Source organism: Gossypium arboreum, chromosome 4 (genome assembly GCF_025698485.1).
Source record: "Gossypium arboreum isolate Shixiya-1 chromosome 4, ASM2569848v2, whole genome shotgun sequence".
Classification (NCBI taxonomy): domain Eukaryota; kingdom Viridiplantae; phylum Streptophyta; class Magnoliopsida; order Malvales; family Malvaceae; genus Gossypium; species Gossypium arboreum.
In genome coordinates, this window is record NC_069073.1 from 104,655,373 (window position 1) to 104,672,155 (window position 16,783).

The 16,783-nt window shown below is 35.1% G+C and overlaps 1 non-coding gene across 1 annotated transcript; it reads right to left on the reverse strand.

Annotated features, from left to right (window-relative positions):
• Positions 1–11,968: 11,968 nt before the first annotated feature.
• Positions 11,969–12,075, reverse strand: LOC128292176 (small nucleolar RNA R71). The gene has a single exon (XR_008282161.1). It is a non-coding gene; the product is annotated as a small nucleolar RNA R71 (small nucleolar RNA).
• Between the last annotated feature and the right edge of the window lie 4,708 nt (positions 12,076–16,783).

Sequence of the window (16,783 nt, forward strand, 5' to 3'; positions counted from 1 at the left end):
ACCATTATAAAAACATCCATTTAATGCCCATTTATGTCAAATTCCATTATCAATGGTCTAATTACAACATAAGGACCTTTAATTTATTAAGCCATGGTAATTAAAATTAATCACTTTTAACCTATAGAATGCAATTTTTTTCATTTTATGCGATTTAGTCCTTTTTCTCAAATTAACCACTTAAACAATAAAATCAGCTGACGAAATTTTCACACATACATATTCACATGCTATAAACACCAAAAATAATATTAAAATAATTTTATGACCTCAAATTTGTGGTCCCGAAACCACTATTCTGATTTAGCTAAAACTGGGTTGTTACATGAACACAACAACGAATCTGTCTAGATATGGTCTAAAAATCTGGTTCATCAAATCTATAAAGACTACAGGAGCATTAGTCAATCTGAAAGGCATAACAAGAAATTCATAATGTTGTACCTCATTCTAAATTCAATTTTCAGCACATCTGAGTCTTTAACTCGCAACTGATAATAGCCAGATCACAAATCAATCTTCGAAAACACATTCTTTGTCATAACCTTATTGAGCTGTCGATAATCAAAACACATTCTCATTGACCCACCTTTCTTCTTTACAAACAATACTAGCACAACCTAGGGTGAAAAACTAGGTCGTGCAAAACCTCTTTCTGTTAACTCTTGCAACTGAGATTTCAATTCCTTCAGTTCTGTCGGAGCCATTCTATACGGAGCTATCAATATTGGTGAAGTTCCCAGTACTAACTCAATAGCAAACTCAATTTCTCTGATTGTAACCCCAGTAATTCTTCTGGAAATACATCTAGTTATTCACAAACTACGGGCGCTGACTCAATCTTTGATTTAGACACTTTTGTATCTAAAACATAAGCAAGATAAGCTTCGCACCCTTTTCTCACACATCTATGAGCTGACATAAACGAAATCACAATAGGTAATTCACTCGATTCATCTGATTCAATTTAAAAAATTTCACTATTCTAGCATTTCAATTCAATGATCTTTTGTCTACAATTCACAACAGCATCGTGTAGAGTCAACCAATCCATTCCCAGAATTACATCAAATTCATCAAATGGCAAAAGCATCAAATCAGCTAGAAAATAATAACCCCGAGTTATTAAAGGATAGTTTTTGCAAACTTTATCAACTAAAACATACTTGCCTAAGGGGTTTGATACTTTAATCACAAACTCAGTAGATTCAACAGGCAATTTCTTACTCGACACAAAATTCTCAAAAACATATTAGTGTCATAAAGAGAAAAGTACCGGAAATAACATCTAGTGATGACAAGTCTTCGCGAGCGCAAATAGCATAAGCTCTAGCAGGTGCTCTGGCCTCAGGTCTCATAGCTGAATCTTTTGTATCGGCTTTACTACTAGTTACATTTCCTGTATTTCTCGATGGTCTTTCTCTATTAGTTGTGTTACTAAATCTTGCATTCTAAATCTTATCTTTCTCAACTAACTCTGGGAAATCACGTATGAAATGATCTTGTGAACCACATTTGAAACAAGCTCGGTTATTCATTCTACATTCACCAAGATGACGTCTTCCGCATTGCTGACATTCAAATCTATAATTTCTCACACTACCAACACTCGATACTAACGTAGCTTGAGCTTTAGGACTTGAGTATTATTTTCCACCATCTTTGTTTGAATACCCAATTGAAGCATTTAGACGTGTAATAGCCCGATTTTGGGCTTAGTCGAAATAGTGGTTTCAAAACCACTAACTCGAGGTTAGAGAAATTACTTTTTTAATGTTATTTTATCTGTTATAGCATATTTATATGAGTGCATAAAAATTTTGGTGAAATAATTTTAGTGATTGCATGCTCAATTGCGAAAAAGGACTAAATCGCATAAAGGGGAAAAGTTTTGTTGTAACAGTCTGATTTAGACCCTAATGGAACGGTGGTTTTGGGACCCCGAATCCTAGTAATAAAAATATTTAAATATTATTTTCCATGTTTATTATATGTGAATTTGGATGTGTGAAAATTTCGTACGAAAATTTGATTGTTTGTGTATTTAATTTGATAAAGGACTTAATAGCTTAAGTTGAAAACTTGATAGTTTAATTCATAAAGGTCAAATTGATAGTGGCTTTTTAATATGGAGTATTTATGTTGCAAATAATCCTTTATATTAATGATGGCCGAATGTGCCCATAATGTATATGTTTATGTTATTATTTTTATAAGGTTAAATAAGTAAAATATGTTAAATGTTAACATATAATATACTAAAACATCAAATAAAAATTATATTCATTATAAAAACTTGATAAAAGAAAAAAAATCAAGAGTTTTGTGATTTTTGACCAATTTCAAGCTTGATTCAAGGTTAGTTTGGTTTTAGTTTTTGATAATTTTTACGTTTTTGAGATCGTTACTACGAGTACTACCCGACCCATGCTTGAATTTTTGATTTTGGTGAATATTTTGAGTTATTACATTGATGAATATTTGTGTTTTGTTATGTTTGATGATGAAATATCTAAAATATGTTTTAGATTAACATGTTTTGTATTGGAGTTTTCGATGATATTTAGTTAATAGGACTAAATTGCAAAAATAATAAATTGAAGGACTAATATGCAAAATAATTAGAATGTATGGATTAGTATGGACATAAGGAAGATTCGGCCTAGCTAGGATATGATGAGATTTTGAGTATTTTGTGTTTTATATAATTAGGACTAAATTGTAAAAAGTATGAAATATCAGGGGTAAAATGGTAATTTGCCCATTTATGTGTTGTTGGATTAAATTGAATGATATTTTGTTTAAATGAGGTTAATTTGAAATTATATAGATCAAGAACAAAGGAAATCGGACTTGGATCAAGAAAAACAAAAATAGTCGAATAGCCGATTTGTAACGTCAGTCGATATCCGAGGTAAGTCTTTAAGTAATTAAACATAGTTTATTTTGAACATGGAATGTTTTACTGTGATGATTCGAATTTTATAATCTATTAGTATAATAGCCGAATTTGACGTATCATTGAATTATTGTGATTAAGTTTCATTTGAATGATTTTAAAACCTTTGAAAGGGGTATGTGTTACATAGAATATTGTATAATTCGATATATGAAATGTTGTGGAATGATTCTATATTTGTGATATTTGGGCTTTAAGCCTAGCAAGCCTTGTGCTGGTGACTTTGATCGGGCTTTATGCCTAGCAGGCTTAGTACCGGTGAATAAATATCAAACCTTGGGTCTAGCAAGCCTTGTACCGGTGGGTGATTCAGGCTTACGCCTAGCAGGTTTTATACCGGTGATTTGTTTTCAAGTCTATAATTATAAGAATTCAAGTTATTGTGGATATTGAGCAAATGAAATTGAGTTAAATTTTGCATTGTATTTGTTCAGCCAAAAAGGTAAGCACATGTGAGCTTATATTGAACTTGTATATTCGGTTATATGTGAAGTTAACTTGAATGTGCATATTCGGCCATATGTGACGTACTATTGAATTTTGAACTATAGGTTACATGTGATGTTTTATTTAATTCTTATATTCGGCCACATGTGATGTTATGATGAACCTTGTATATTCGACTTTATATATAAGTCTCTATGTGATGGTATAATTAATCTTGAGGATTTAGTTATATAGGAAATATTTATATGGTGTTATATAATTGATTGTGAACATTGATCGCGTGATTTCGTGATAGGTTTTAAATATTTATAATTACTCGTTCTTGAACTAGCTATTATCGCGATGTAGGCAAGTGTACCTATCAAACAGTAGTATAGTTTGAGCAAGACCGGATTGTCGAACCCAAAGGAACTAAAAGTACTAGTAATGACTTTCTTTTTATTATCTAGCCTAAGAATAAAGAAGTTTTGTTTTAATTGACTAATTATCTAAAACTAAGAACACATAGAGAAAAGAATTGGGAAATTGCTTCTGGAAAAATCGATTGGCTTAAGACAATACCTAAGGAAAAATCCACCTAAACTTTACTTGTTATTCTGGCTCCAAATCAGACGATTTAGTCATTCAACTTGTTCCGTAGAGATCCCTAAGTTATGTTATTATCCCTATTCAAGATTAATAACGTCTAGTCCCTAGATTGAATAACCGATACTTTTCTCTAATTAACACTTTAGGGTTGCACTAACTCGATCTATGGATCCCCTTATTAGGTTTCACCCTAATTCGGCAAAATCTTATTGATAAATGCCAAATTATACATATTTTTACCCCAAATACTTAGCATATTTATGGATGTTTATTACTATATTTGTTGATTTTGGTGCTCTTAATCCGGTTATTTCATGTTTTGTACTCGGGAGAGCACCAAGAGTCAAAGGAGCCAAAAACAAGCAAAAAAGGGACAAAATAGACCAAATCGAGAAGATGACACAGCCTAAGCCTTGCCACAGAGGCAGCTCACACGCTCGTGTCTTTCGAGGGTGTCGACCAAGGCTTTCACGATTCACACGGCCTGGCCATTGACCCACACGGTCATGTGCAATTTAACAGATCGAACACGGCCTGGCAATCACGTCACACGGCCGTGGCACACGGGCATGTCCTTTTTTTCAAAGAGTTGTATTTTACACGGAAAAGGATACTTAGGGAGGAAGAAAGCAAATCCAAAGCCTATATAAACACCTTACGTATGACTTAGAGAGGGGCCCCTCCTCCAGAACTTTTCTGGAGTACAGAACCACACGCCGGGAATTACTTGAAGGAAGCTAGACGATCCATCCCAAAATCCGGAGCTACTCCTAGATTGAAGATCTCTCTCAGAATTCCTTCAGGGGTTTTAGAGTTTTCTTTATGTTTTGTTATTTTCATACTTTTGAGATGTACTCTTATTTTATTATGAACTAAACCTGTAACATCCCGAAATAGGGCCTAAACAGAATAGTGGTTGCGAAACCACAAATTCGAGGTAGAAAAATTTATTTTATTATTATTTTGAGGTTCATGATATGATTGCATGATTGTGTGAAAATTTCGTGATGAAATTCTATGCATAAAGTGCTTAAGTTGAGATTAGGGACTAAATAGAATAATTTGCAAAACTTGCATTCTAGAGGTTTTTAGTATGAAATTGCTTTGGAATATTAATTAGGAGGGTTGAAATAACAATTTGACCAATTTCTAAGTTCATGGACAATAGGACATGGATGGAATTTTTGAAAGTTTAATAAGGAAGGGCATTTTGGTCATTTGGATATTAAATGAACTAAAAAGGGAAAAATAACACAAAATTCATCATCTTCTTCATTAGCACGAAATTTCAAGGGTTCTCCATAGCTAGGGTTTGTTTCAAGCTTTCAAGCTCCATAGTAAGTGATTCCAAGCCCCGTTTTTAATGTTCTTTACGTTTTCGGAGTCCCGGTAGCTCGATAAAGCTTATGCTAGCAATAATTTATGTTAGTGTTCATATTTGGAAAAATACCCATAGGTGAAAAGTGTTTATTTTGATGTTTTATGATACAATACGAGGTTTTAAATTATGCTAGACAACTTGTGCTACTCGATTTTAAGTGAAAACGAGTAAAATGGCTTAATTGGTAAAAATACCTAATAGTCATAAGTACACGTTAGAGTGTGAATTTGATGTTGTCATAGAAGGGAAAAATGATCAGAATGTCATAAAACATAAGAAAATAGGATGAAGTTTAAATTACGAGCCTTTGGGCAAAAGTGCAAATATGTGAAAGTTTAGGGGCAAAAATGTAATTTTTCCAAAGTTTGGGTCAAGGACTGTTTTGATAAATGTGAGTATTAAATAAGTTAAATTTGCTATTATAGATCAAGAAGAGCAAAATTCGGGAGTAGATCAGGGAAAAGAAAAAGTAAAGGACTAAATTGTAAAGTTTAGTCACATTTTGTATCGAGGTAAGTTTACAGTAAATAAATGCAATATTCTTTTATTTTACATTATTATTGTCAATTTCCAGCATTTATATACTTATTTTCTTTGAATATTTAAAGTCAAATTAAAGGCGAAGTGACAGTGAAAAAGCATTAGGAAACCCCATTTGAACCCTAGGAATGTTAGGATATTGGGGTTGACAGGACAGGACAGGACAGAAATGAGCCATGTAAGTCCATATCAGATATATGGCTTTGGAGACAGGAATGATCCATGTAAGCCCATATTAGATATATATATATGGCATTGGAGACAGGAATAATTCATGTAAGTCCATGTCGAAGACATGGCATTGGCAGGATATTGATAGACAGGAACGACCCTAGTATCCTTAGTATTCCGAGTGCTACACGTTAAATTACATTGAATTATCAGCAAAAGGGAAGGTAGATTATATTTATGAATAGTGAAAGGTCAGGTAAGAAAAAAGGTAAGTGAGTAAAGAAGAAGGTAGAAAATGAGAAGTAAAGAAAGTTTATGAGGCTAGGTGACATTATGTATAATTATTCATTATGTTGAATGTTGTAATTTATTTGCTTGTAAGCTTACTAAGCCTAGTGCTTACTCTCTTTATTTTCTTTCTTTTATAGTTTTTATCAAGCCACTCAGGGATCGAAGGAAACGTCGGAGACCCGATCACACTATCGAAGAAATCACATTGGTATAGTTAGACATTTCGTTTTGTGTATGGCATGTATAGGAACTTGGTTTCTTTTGATATGATATGATCAATGAATGATGTGTAAATACTTGCTAGTGATTAGCTAATAGAGTGGCTGATGATATACATGTTTAATAGTATGTATGATTAAGTAGTAACTATCACATGAAAACTAAGAAAAATGTGAAAGTAACTTAAAAATAGATTCAAGTATTAGAAATAACGAGATTTTGAAAAATCACAAGAAATTGTAGAGACATGGGTTATTGGTGAATAATATATGAAATTAAAGCTCGTTGTGTCTATTTTCATATGGAATAAGCAAAACAGGTAAAGGTTTTGTATTTTATAGGTATCTGAGTTTTGGTGAAATAAGGCGAGCGATTTACGGATCCCTGTTCCAACTTTAGAAATTCACCATAAATTTTAAAAAAATAATTAGGTGGTTTACTTTATATGGTTAGAATCCTTATTGAATCTAGTTTTAATAAAAACAAATTAGTAGATATATATATATGAGTCTAGTTTCAGGAAAAATTTACGGATCTTAATTTCGAGTTTTGAAACTTGAGAAATGAATTTTTAAGCAACCATGACGCAGAAAAACAATTTATTCCGAAAATTAAAATAAGTGGTTTAGAGTTGTTTAAAAGGTAAGATAAGTTTAGTAACACCTCAAGCTTGACTCCGGTGACGGTTTCGGGCGTGGGGGTGTTACAAAACCCCTTAGATACCTAAAGGGGTTGAAACCTATGATGGATCTTGTTATTATTATCTGAACTGTATGATAAATACTTGATTTGTTCTTAATTATGTGTTCTTAATGCTTGAGTTAATATTCTAGGTATTGATTCATGATTTGATGTGCTTATGCAGAGGAGAAAATGTGACAGCCCAAAATTGACCCTAGTCAGAAAGTGGTTTCGGGACCACGAAACCGAGTCTTATAAATAATTAATTGTTATATTCTATGTTTATGATGTTAATAAATGCATGTATGAAAGTTTCATGCATTAATTTGATCATTTCTACGTGAATTTATTAAAATGGACTTATATGAAACATTGTAGAAATGTGATAGGTTAATCTATGAGGACCTATTAAAGCATGTAGTGAAAATAGTGGTTTTGCATGTCAAATACTCCTTTTCTTATGCATAGTGGCCGGCCATGATGGAGCATATATTACAATATGTGGTAAATTTCCATGAAGTGGTCATTATTTTATGTAAAAGAAAGGTAATAATAAAAGAAATAGAAAAGAAAAAAAAAGGCTTCATTCCTTTGTTTCTTCTTGACCGAAAATGAAGAGTGGATGAAGGGGGGGGGGAGTATTCGGCCATCCTAGGGTGATAATAAGGTAAGTAGTCTAGACTAGTTCTTGAAATTTTAGTTGATCTTGGGTGAGATATCAAGCTATTTTTGTAGCCCATGTGGAAATTTTGATATTGGAATGAGTAAGGTTTTCGGCTATGGTGATTGATAAGGGTGATAGTTGTTGTTTCATACTAAATCTAGATGAACAAGGGTAGTTGCTTACATCTTAATAATTATGAGTTCCTTTCTTGAATCTACCTTAAACCCATGAAGCATTCGGCCATGGTTGATAGTGAAGGGGGTTGATTTATTTTCTTTATGTTAAATGAATAAGTGAGGATGGGTGAAGCTTGAATTAGTTAAATGTTCAAATAGGTTGTTTGGATGCTAATGCCGTATATGAGGATGTTGAACTTGATTAAACAATATTCGGCTAGCATGATAAGTATGAAATGTTAAGTAGATGATAAAATTGAAGGGTGAAGTGGCTAATAGGGACTTTTAATGAAATTATGCCAAGGACGAATGTATCATGAAATAAATAAAAAAATGCTAAATTGTGCTTGTATGTGTATTCGGCCAAGGAAGTGTGATATGAAGCTTTGATAGGCTTGAAAGATGAATGACCGAATGAGCTATAGGTCGGTATGGGTTAATTTTATGCATATGTGTGTGTGGCATTAGTAGTTAATGGCATTCGGCATTGTTTAACTAAAATTAGAAATGAATCTTAAAAGTTAAATAGGTTGCCCTAGTGGCGAATGTGTTAAAAGCTAAAGTATGGACAAATGATACGAATGAATTGATTTCGAAATGTGTATGGTTGCCGTATGTATGTGTTAGATTGAGAAGTAAATTTGTTTGATTTAGCTCAAGAGCAAAGGGAACTAGATTGGATAAAGGAAAGGACAAAGCAAGCGAGTAGCCGATTTGGAACCGTTCTACCCCAAACAAGGTAAGTCATTAAGCACGTATTTGATATTGCTTAAATGATTGTAAAATTTATGCAATTGTGTTTAATGGGATGATATATATATATAAATGAAAATGTATGTGTATGGAGTGATGACATTTGTTGAATGTAAAAGAAATAGTGAAATGTGTAGAAAGTTTGCTTTCGGCACTAAGTGTCTTGAGCAATACGTGTGTACGGTGGCGAGATCGGCACTAAGTGTGCGTGCTGGAAATATATGGCACTAAGTGTGCGTGCTGGAAATATAAGGCACTAAGTGTGCATGCTGGAAAAATATGACACTATGTGTGCAAGTGGAAAAATCTGACCTTTGGGTGTGCGAGCTCGGAGGGTATGGCCTTGTGTGTGCGGGCTTAAATTACGTGGCACTAAGTGTGCGAAATCGAGTAGTAAGCACTGTGTGTGTGTACTCTATATATATGGAGGTGTGTCTCCATTGAATTGAGTATGGACAGCGGATAGGGTAAGTACCTCGAGCTCATGACGAATAGAGAATACGTTCATGCTTGGGGTTGAATTTGATAAGCCTTAAATCTATGTGATGATTGAAATTGTATGGTTGTGCTGGAAAATGAGTTAATGTGTAAAAATGCTTGATTATCTTGTTGTGTAAAATATGAAATGTGGATGTATGATTTGGTGCGAGATTGGACCGAAAGGTCCGAGGTATTATGGTATAGATTCGATATGGATGAGTACCTAGCCTCGTTTGTTGTACATGTTGTAGTAACTTTATCGGTGGATTGATGAATGCTTATGACTTCTTGAGTTGTAAACTCACTCGGTGTTTTCTTGTCACCCATTTTAGGTCTCTCGGACTCGTATTGTTTGTGTGATCGGGACCGTCGCTGAATTCATCACAACGGCTGAAATCTTGTGGTATTGTTTTTGTTGTTGAAGAACATTTGGCATGTATAGGCTATTATATTTTGTCGAATTGTGGGTTGTAAACTTTAAGCCATGTGAAAATGGCCTATGTGGTCGTCGAGTGGGATGCTAGAACCTATAGCCACGAGTCTTAGAAACTCTAATTTTGATAAGGTGGCCATAATTTGTGTCATGTATGATGGATGATTAAGGCCAAGGAAAATTCATGAAATTGGCATAGTCTACTGCAGTAACTGTTGCGGACAGCAGCAGTGAGATGAGATTGAAAAATCACTAAAAATAGTAGAAGTAGAATTAAATAGTGAATAAATTATGGAACTGAATCTTGATGAATCTATTTTTATATGGACGAAACGAAACGACCATATGAGCAGTATACTGAGAAATATTAAAGTTCTCGTGAGACAGGGCCAGAACGGTTTCTGGGTCCCCTATCGCGACTTTGAAAATTTACCATAAATTATCCAGAAAGAATTAGGAGTCATGCCTTATATGTACAGATTCCATTTTGAGTCTAGTTTCATTAGAAACAAACGGCACCAGTATTAAAGTCCTTTACAGAGAGATATCCAAGTTGTAACGCGCGAAGGTCAGAGCAGTCGATCCCTGTAACATGGGTGAATTTAACTAATAAAATGTACCAATTGGCCCAACCAAAAATTCTAAAAATAAATCCATGGATGGGTATATGAGTCTAAATTCAGGGAAAATTTACGAAACCAGTTTCTGAGTTTTGAAACTCGAGATATGATTTTTAAGGCGACGGTGACGCAGTTTTCCAGCCTGACTGGTAATGTCAAATTGGTTGGTATCTTGAGAGGATTTGGCCGTTAACCCCTCGTGTCCGACACCGGCGTCGGTCACGAGTTAGGGGTGTTACAGAAAAAGTCCCTGTCTAAGAGTAGATTTGGCATAATTAAGCGGAGTTAATCGAATGCCTAGAAATAAGGTTACGAGATTTTTCCGAATTAGGGTGAAACCTAATATGGGAGTCTATAGATCAATTTACTACTTCCCTAGGGGTTTTAATTAAGAAAGAAATTTCGATTAATTCAACTGAGGGTTAGACGTTATTAGTCTCGAAAGAGATAATAATATAGGTTAGGGAGTCTCACGGATCAAGTCAAGTGAATAAATCGTCTGGTTCCAGTTAGATAACAAGTGAAATCTAGGTGGATTCTTCTTTGGGCGTCGTCTTTATCAAATACTTTTCTTCAAGTCTTTTTCCAAATTTTCTCTTCACTTTAGTTTAATTAGTTAATTAGTTTAGTTAATTAGTTTAATAAACAACCCCTCTTTATTTCTAAGTTAAATAATAAAAAGATAGTTATTACTAGTACTTTTGGTTCCCTTGGGTACGATATCCCGGTCTTGCCATTACTATACTATTGTTCAATAGGTGCGCTTGCCTTTTCGTCGTGATAATAGTTAGTCTAGGTTTGATCTTCATTATAAATATTTATTACTTGTTGCGAATCACGCGATCAAGTTTTTGGCGCCGTTGCCAAGGAACTAAGATATTAGGAACGCTCAATTTTTATTACTTTAGCCATTTATTTTTCTTACAATTTAATTTAATTTTATGATTATTATTTATTTACTTTTTCTTTCTCTTGGCAGGTTTTTATAGTTTATGACTAATAGAAACCCGTCGAGACCATTACTTTTTTACGAAGAAATCGATCGCACAGTTTGTAGAAACCAAAGAGAAATAAGGCGCAGCTTAAGATACATAGAGAACGAGCAAGAAGACGATACTCAACCTCCAACCGACAAGATGGATGAAAACCAAGGCAATCAGCTACCTCCTGCAATTACGGCTAATCAAAATCCTGCTCCACGCACTATGTATGATTATGTTAAACCTTCTTTAACAGGAACTAAATCTAGCATAGTTAGACCTGCTGTAGCTGCAAATACTTTTGAATTAAAACCTAACACTATTCAGATGATACAGCAGTTTGTTCAGTTTGATGGTTTCCAGGATAAAGATCCCAACGCTCACTTAGAAAACTTTATGGAATTTTGCGATACATTTAAAATCAATGGCGTTTCTGATGATTCCATTCATCTTTGGTTATTTCCTTTTTCATTGAGGAACAAAGCTAAACAGTGGTTGAACTCGTTACCATGAGGGTTAATTACTACTTGGGAACAAATGACCGAGAAATTTTTACTAAAATATTTTTCGCCGGCTAAAACAGCTAAATTACGTAATGATATCTCTTCTTTTGTGCAGATGGATGTAGAAACACTTTACGATGCATGGGAGAGATACAAGGACTTACTGAGAAGGTGCCCTCACCATGGGTTACCGCTTTGGCTTCAAGTACAAACATTCCATAATGGTTTGTATCCCTAAACTCGGTAAATGGTTGACGCAGCTGCTGGCAGAACCATCAACAACAAAACACCTGAAGAGGCTTATAAATTCATTGAAGAAATTTCACTGAATAACTATCAGTGGCAAGTCATGAGAACTAAGCCAACAAAAACAGCCGGCGTCTATAATGTCGACTCAGTTACTATACTGTCAAATTAGGTAGAACTTCTCAATAAAAAGATTGATGGTTTACTTGGTTCTACGTAGGTACATCCAGGAATGAGGTGTGACTCAAGTGGAGGAGGTGTGCATACGGAATATCAATCCTTCAATCCCACAACTGAAGAGGAACAAGTCAACTATATGGGTAACAATAACTTTAGATCTCAAAATAACCCATACAGTAAAACTTATAATGCAGGTTGAAGGAACCACCCAAAATTTCTCCTGGGGTGGTCAAGGAAATCAAAAGCCACAAAATCTTCAGGGTTTTCAACAGCCACCTTATCAACAAGAGAAGAAATCGAACCCCGAAGAGATGCTCTCAAAATTTATATCAATGTCAGAAACCCGTTTCCAAAATACCGAGACAGCACTTAAAAATCAACATGCATTGATCCAAGGACTCGAAACTCAGATAGGCCAGCTATCCAAACTAATCTCCGAACGGCCACAAGGTAGCTTACCAAGTGATTCTGAACCTAACCCAAGGGAACACCTCAATGCAGTTAGTACTCAAGATAAGGAAGGATTCATTGCGCTTGAGCCAGAATTGATGCAAGAAACTGTGGTGAGCAAAGGTAAAAGTGAGATAAGTCATAACAAAACGGTGAATGATGGATATAAACCTCGTGTCCTATACCCTAACGCAATGAGGAAAGATCGCTCAGACGAAAAATTCGATAAATTCCTCAAACTTTTGAAAAAATTACATATTAACTTACCATTTATTGAAGCTTTGTCGCAGATGCCAAATGCAATGAAATTTTTAAAAGAGCTTTTAGTAAATAAGAGGAAGTTGGACGAAGCATCGCATATGGAGCTAAATGCAGTCTGCTCAGCTATTCTATAGAATAATTTACCCCACAAATTGAAAGATCCGGGGAGTTTTACAATTCCTTGTTTAATTGGTAGTTTATATATAAGTCATGCATTAGCTGATTTAGGGGCTAGTATTAACGTTATGCCCGAAAAATGTTTAAGCAACTAGGTCTTGGGAAACCTAAACAAACTAGGATGAGCATTCAATTGGCAGATAAAACTATAAGATTCCCTAGGGGTATTATTGAAGATGTACTCGTGAAAGTAGATAAGTTCATATTCCCTGTTGATTTCGTTGTTCTAGACATAGAGGAGGATAATAACACCCCTTTGATTTTAGGAAAGCCCTTTCTAGCAACTGCTAAAACAATTATTGATGTTGGCACAGGTGAGCTTACACTTCGTGTGGGAAACGAAACGATCACCCTTCAAGCTTGTAATTCTGGCATCACATCAAGCATTGAAGGTAATAGTCCACACCAATCTACTAAAACTGACAATATGACTTTACAGAAATTAAGCTTCAAAGAAGTTCACGAGCCATGTTCCAGAAATGATAGAGGACACATTCATGAAGAACGAAGGCTACGGATAGAGGAGCTAGACGAATGGCGAGCACACATGTAACACCCCGAATTTGGGCCTAGAAGTATTGGGCCTTGAGTGTGGGTCCGTAAAGAGGTTTTATATAGGTATTTAATTGTGCAATGAAATGAAGCAATTAAATGTTTGCTATTAGTGGTTAATGGCTTTGAGAAGTGTTGGAGAAATCTTGGGTTCAAACTTGGGCTTTAGCAAAAATTTTGGTATTAAGTGAAAAAAACCTAGATGCTTGGATGAGGGTTTTTAAATTATTATGTTAAATAAATGACACAAGGAAGCTTGTAGTCTAGTGGTTGTGGTGTCATTAAGGTTGTATGGGAGCCTGGGTTCAAGCCTTGGCTCTTGCAATTTATTTTGTTTTTTTTTTAAAGGGAACCTGGACTTTGGCCTTTAGACCTTATAATTAATTGTGGATAAAATATGACACAAAAAGCCTTGTGGTTTAGTGGCAAGTAGCGTGTGGAGCATTTAAGGGAGGCATAGGTTGAATCCCATGGCAAGCAAAGAGCATTTATTTTGCTAACAGGTGGCAAGAGTTGGTGTTGAATTTAAACTCTAATGTTGGAGGATCCCACATCGAAGCTAATATAAGAGTGGTTGTGAAGTCGGCTTTAAATAGAGGAACCATGAAGAGAGTAAATGTACCTTTCTTGGTGATCCCTTTCATTTGTATGGCGTGCTCGTTTGGGTTGGGCGTCGGCTAAGAGTGCTCGGGCGTGGATTAACTCCAGTCTCCTATCGGTGTGTATTTATCACTACTCTTGTTGTTGGATGGCTACTTGGACGCGATGGGCGAAAAGGGCCATATGGGCCCAATAGGCCTCACGGGCCCAATTGGATAAGTTGTTTGATTGTGTAGTAAATATTGGACTAGGCTAGGTGAATCGCATATCTGTGGCTAGGTTTGGGCTAAAAGGGCCACACGAGCGTGTGGGCCCATTTGGGCCAAGAATAGGCTTTAGGCCCAATCGTATTGTTATCCATGTTTAGAATACTTTAGTTTACCAATTACTGAAATGCCCTCGACTTGTAAAATTACCAAAGTACTCCCGATTTACAAAATTACCGTTTTACCCTCAGTTTATAGAATTACTGTTTTACCCTCGATTTGTAAAATTATCGTTTTACCCTCGATTTATAGAATTACCATTTTACCCTCGATTTGTAAAATTATCGTTTTACCCTCGATTTATAGAATTACCGTTTTACCCTCAGTTTACAGAATTACTATTTTACCCTCGATTTACAGAATTACCGTTTTACCCTCGGTTCTGTAATTATTGTTTTACCCTTGATTTTGTAATTCTTGTTTTACCCTCGATTTATAGAATTACCGTTTTACCCTCGATTTGTAAAATTACCGTTTTACCCTCGATTTGAAATTACTGTTTTACCTCGGTTTACAAAATTACTATTTTACCTCGATTTATAGAATTACCGTTTTACCCCTAATTTACATAATTACCATTTTACCTCGATTTACATAATTATCGTTTTACCTCGATTTCTGAATTACTGTTTTGCCCTCGATTTACTGTAATTACCATTTTACCCTCGATTTATAGAATTCTTGTTTTACCCTTGATTTCTGTAATTCTTGTTTTACCCTCGATTTACAAAATTACTAAAATACCCTTGGTTTGTGAAATTACCGTAATACCCTCAATTTGTAAAACTACCAAAATACCCCTGTATGGTAAAATGACGAATATGCCCTTATGTTCCGTATGGTGATGTGCTTAGGATTTATATATATTGATATTGGATTAGTTAAGCTTGAGTGACGGTGGTGGTTATCGTGGCGATTGATTTTGGAAATGTTTCAACTTCAACCCATAACAGTGTGTACTAACCTCTAAATAGCTTAGATTAATATTTTCCGAAAAGCGAAAGCTTCATATTTTAGTGATTCGAGAATTAATATTTAGATCTATTTTCACATACGTTTAAGTTGGATTCACAACGGATATGGGGTAGGAAGGTATTTGGAACGTTCTTCAATGAGTAGATCTCTTGGTAAGTATTGAACCTTCTTTCCATTTGTATCTTGTGGTTTAAGAAAAGTGAAAACCCCTCGTCGACTAAGGCTAAAAGGGTTTTGGTGTTATTTGGTTTGTTGGTGCTAGTGAGGATTAAAGGCTACCGATCGAGGTGTGTGAAAAGCTTGGATCATCGAGTGACTAAATCTAGTCATCAACTTGGTAAAGGTATGAACCCAAGGGCCATTGTGGATGGTGGCGAATGTGTAAGTGATGATAATAGGTAGTTTTCGATTTGGTTTAATAATAACATGGTCTAATCTATAAGTGGTTGATTATAGGACAAATCGCATAGGAGATCTCGTCAAGGAATATCGCAAATCGGTTGTGTAACGAACCCTTTTCATAGCTTAAAGCGATAAAATGCGAAAAGCGAAATGCCAAATTCGGCATTTCGAGGACGTGTGAGCAAGTTTAACGCTCACTAGTTAGTTAGAATCGATGAGATGATGATTGGGAACAATGGAAGCAGTAAGGACGTGATTTTGACGTTCACGGTAAGTTGGGCCTCGAGGGTGAATTAGGGCCCAATAGGCTTCGGGCCCATTTGGGTAAATTTGGTAGAAAATGGGAAATCATTAAATTGCATGATAAGACCGTTAAAACCGTTATGGAATATAGGATAAATGGGCCTAGATGATGAATCGGCTAAGTAGGCCTATTAGGGTTTTTTGGCCCAATAACTCGTTTCGCTAAAATGGGCCGTAATCACTTTGTTTGCACCCATGAATAGTTTGTAAATTAATGAACATGGAAACCCTAATTTTGGTAAAATTACAAGATTACCCTTATAATATGAAAATGACCGTTTGCCCTAGGTAAAAATAACCATTATACCCCTAGGGTTTATATATGAACTTAATGCATGGGATTTTGATAAACATGATATGTATGATATGCACATGATATGTATGATATGCACATGACATGTATGATATGCACATGATATGTATGATATGCACACGAGATGTTCATAAATGCATTGGGTTGGGTTTTTTATATGAATGGAGGAAGT